The 4216-nt window shown below is 41.7% G+C and overlaps 1 non-coding gene across 1 annotated transcript; it reads left to right on the top strand.

Annotated features, from left to right (window-relative positions):
• Positions 1-2903: 2903 nt before the first annotated feature.
• trnai-uau (transfer RNA isoleucine (anticodon UAU)) lies at positions 2904-2999 on the top strand. Its single transcript has 2 exons — positions 2904-2941; positions 2964-2999. It is a non-coding gene; the product is annotated as a tRNA-Ile (tRNA).
• Positions 3000-4216: the final 1217 nt, after the last annotated feature.

Below are 4216 nucleotides of genomic sequence, written 5' to 3'. Positions count from 1 at the left end.
TTGCCTCATTTAGCATTTTGAAATTGTTCACTCTTTAAACAGGTACAAGCCAGTAATATCTGTTGAAAAGAGAGTTGGTCCCAGTACTCACTTCTGGGAACAGCAGAGTGTACTTTTCTTGAATCTGAAAAACAATTCCTCACAGAAAATGTCACATCCCCGCTGTCACCATGCTTTTCACTCAATCGGCTTCAATTCTTTGTCAAATTCAATTCAATAGATCATAGAATCATATAATCCCGACAGTGTAGAAACAGGTCCTTTGGCCCAACAGGTCCAGACCGGCCCGCAGAGCATGTCACCCAGACCCATTCCCCATACACCACTTAATCATGTCATTGAGAAATCTCTTCATTTGTGTTCAACTTATGAGAGCAGTGTGTCGCAATGGGTGTGGACCAGAATTCGTACCATACTTTGGAAATCATACGCCGCTGTATATCATTTCACAATCACAAGGCAGAAATACCAGCTGCTCAACATAATTTACTTCAGTGAGTTAAACATGAGGTCTTAATAAGATCACATGTCATCTTCTTCACTCATGTGACGAGATGGCTGAGAGGTTAAGGCACTGGACTGCTAGTCATTTGTGCTCTGCACGCGTGGGTTCGACTCCCACTCTCTTCACTATTCCCAGCTATTTTGCTCCTGCCAATCGTCATTATGTCTGACAATATTTATTTTAAGTGAATCTGGAATCCAATTCTTGTCAGTTTATCTCCCTTGAGATTCTTAATCGGTTGATTTTGTGGTAAAGTCAAAATCAAAAATTGGAATTTGATGTCTGACATCTATTAAAATGTAAGTTGAATTCGGACCATCAGAAGGAACATGACTTTTCCTCCCATTAATCCTCCCAAATTGTGCGCCGATGAACATACATGGAACGAAAAAATGATACGGGTAAAGAAGAGACGAAATTTCGGCAGCACAGGTTTATACAGTGGGATTGTTGGTGAGTATTTCAAACTAACACAAAGTTCTATATAATACTTCAAACAGTCCTTACTAAACCGACAGTGAGACAGATGCTTGATGAAAGACGCGAACACAACAAGCCAAGGGCAGCTTGAGGATGGCTCTTGTAGTAATGGGTAGGGCAGTTGATTGCTAAACATTTGCGATTTGAAGGTCGTGAGGGTTCAGAAGCCTCCCGGAGTCGACTTTCATTTCAGGCTCCAAACGAATCAATGGTGTTCTGTGAAAACTGCTTCATCAGCACTTCCTGTCATCCGGAATTCCAGTCCCTGCTGCTGACCAGCGGGCGTTCATCACCGTCCCACACACGTTTTCAGAGAATAGCTCGACCTTAGACAACTTCACGTGCACAAACCTGCATAGTTGACAGGGAAATGCAACATAACATTCCCGTTATACGTATGATTTGTCACCTTGAATATATTTAGAGATCTATAAATCCAGATTCTCAAAGTAACATGGGAGGATGGGATAGGAAAATCCATTGAAGTTTTCGATCAACTAAGATGTTAAGAAACGGTGAGTCAGTGGAGTCGGGTTGAATGGCCTCTTACTGTTTCCAGCTTTCAGTTTTGTTTCAGGCAGAGAATTGTCAACAATAACGTGGAACATAAAACAATGTAATGTAGGTCTGTGCCAACCACCATTCTGAACTGAACTGATCCCATTTGCCTGCCAATGGTTGCGTATTTCTCTATTACCTTCTTGTTCACATCCTCATGTTGTTGAGTATGGTGAATCAACAACACTGAATATCAAGTCTTTCACATTTACCCCACTGCTCTCACAACTGGGATGGACAGCTCCTGTGGTAGCATTAGGTCAGACAATTGAGGATGCTCACAGGCATTCTATCAGAGAGCATGCTCCTCCACATAGGTTTCCAACTGGTCACATGAAACAAGTTGCCATTGGAGATGTTGGAGCTTCAGGGGCAGATTACTCAATTTTCGGGAAGGAGCTCTGAATGTGGTGCTAACCATGATATTCTGATCTTCTAAATCCAGTTCTGGCCTCTTCTAACTTTACAGTTTTAAATGTGAAATTTAATTTGTCTTTGTGTTCCATTCTTATGCATTCACTCTTCATGAAAGTCTTCGAAAGCGTCCTTGAATGAAGTAATGGTGAATATTGATGACGGTGCGTCTGTCCTGTCAGTTGTGTGAATTTTGCATACGAAGTTAATGAATTGTTGCTGAATCGAATTCTGTGAAGAATTTTGTGGATGTAACATTATCTGCGAGGAATTGCTTCCCTGACTCCAGGAGAATGCACAGAGTCAGTATTGACACCAACCTCTCCTCAGGATAGATATTAATGAACCGCACCTTTGTTGAAGGTGCACAGTTTCAAAACTCTAAATGATGTAAAACTCACGAATAAACTAAGCAACGCAGGAAGCCACATGAACTGCTTTTTAACAACAAATTGTATCTTACTGGGCATTGCTCTGTGTTCTTTTCCTGAGCCTTGTGACACGGAGCCATGACACGATCAGGGCAACACTTGAGCAAGTGTAAAAAGAGGGCAGTGCCAGAGGGCATGCCAGGAGCAGCACTAGGGACACGGTGAAGTTAATTTCCCACAACAGGAACACACCCCAAACAGTAGACTGCGGGGAGAGAACTCTGAGTGAAGTGAAGTTTTGAAAGTTGGTGCCCCAGAGACAGTGGAAGTCAGTTATGGAGTGTGTTGAAGACCGCAATTGACAGATTTCTACAGAGTGCAATCATCAAGGGCTCACGGGACAGTGGTTGAAAATGTTGAAAATGCACATTTCATTGCAGTTTAGCTCTGTGTAATTACGCAAGTTCATCGAACAACTTAGGAACCACGAATGAAGACAATCATATCCCAGTTTGCAGGCAATTTCCCAAACATTGAGTTATAATTCGAAATACAGAGCTGCACAGAAACATCCTGCTCCAGTGGCGCAATTGGCCAGCGCATGGTACTTATAAGACAGTATAGAGGTGTGTGCAATGCCAAGGTTGTGAGTTCAAGCCTCACCTGGAGCAGTTTTAGTTTGTTGGGGCACAAGAGGACAATGAGGAAATTCAACTCCGAGCAACGTTTGTGGGAATTCAGCAGTTTCTGTTAATTGGGAAATTACTCAATGAATGACAAATATCCTACAAGTATTTTCAATGTGAAGAAATATCTGCGGAAAGAGAAGTTTTATTTCAGCGCAATGACATTCCTCACGTGGCTGACTGCACGCAGTTAAATTATGAGAAAAAGCTTTTAAACTCATTTCAACTTATTCACAATGCTGCAAACTCGCACAGGTCATTGAAATAATTAGAAAGGAATCAGATTTATCTCATTCAGCCCATTGAATGTTTCATTCTACTTTAGTTAGAAATTTCATCAGCTTTAAATACAGAACTGCCGAGAAGAAGGGAGGGTTCAAAATGCAAAGGAAGATAGAGTCTTGTTTGTGGATTTCTTGGATGGAGTTCAGGAACCATGAAATGTACCGGAAATCATCGGAATGTGGCCAAATATTTAAGGCACCAGTTTCAAACGGAAATTACATCTTTCAGGGATGGTTCCCTTCCGACTCGAGAGAGTTTAACGTTACTTTTTAATTGAAAACATGTTCGGTTCCATGCTTCATGGAGAATGAACGGCCAATCTTTTCCAGCTGCACGTGTACAATAAATTTCATTGCACGTGAAGTCAAAGAAATTCGAAACTATTCCCCACCCACCCACAGACTTTGTCTCACTGTTAAGGTGCCTGCGTCGGGAACTAGCGGTGCAGGTACATAAGTCTTTGAAGTTTACGGCACATATAGACAGGGTCGTTAAACAGGCATTTGGCACACTGACATTCATTGCTTAGCCATTTGAATTTAGGAGTTGGGAAACCATGTTCAAGCTGTGCAGGGCATTAGCAAGGCCTCTTCTGGAGTACAGTGTGCAGTTTCGATCGTACAGCGGGAGGAGGCATAATCTGTCGCTGGCGAGTATTAAAAATAATTTTACCAAGATTTTACCTGGTGTTGAAAGTTATAAATAAAGGTTGGATAGACTTGGACTTTATTCTCTAACCCTTTGGAGGTTGAGGGTGACCTGGCAGAAGTTTAAAAAATAACGAGACGTGCAGACAGTAATATGGTAGTTTTCTTTTCCCTGGTATGGGGGATATGAAGACCAGGGAGGAGTTGCGAGGAGATAATTTTTTTAAAAATGAGAGGCAGAACTTTGCAATGACTGTGAATAAAATAATG

The sequence above is a fragment of the Stegostoma tigrinum genome, chromosome 11, assembly GCF_030684315.1.
Source record: "Stegostoma tigrinum isolate sSteTig4 chromosome 11, sSteTig4.hap1, whole genome shotgun sequence".
NCBI classification, from domain to species: domain Eukaryota; kingdom Metazoa; phylum Chordata; class Chondrichthyes; order Orectolobiformes; family Stegostomatidae; genus Stegostoma; species Stegostoma tigrinum.
This window is presented reverse-complemented; position numbering and strand designations above follow the sequence as displayed.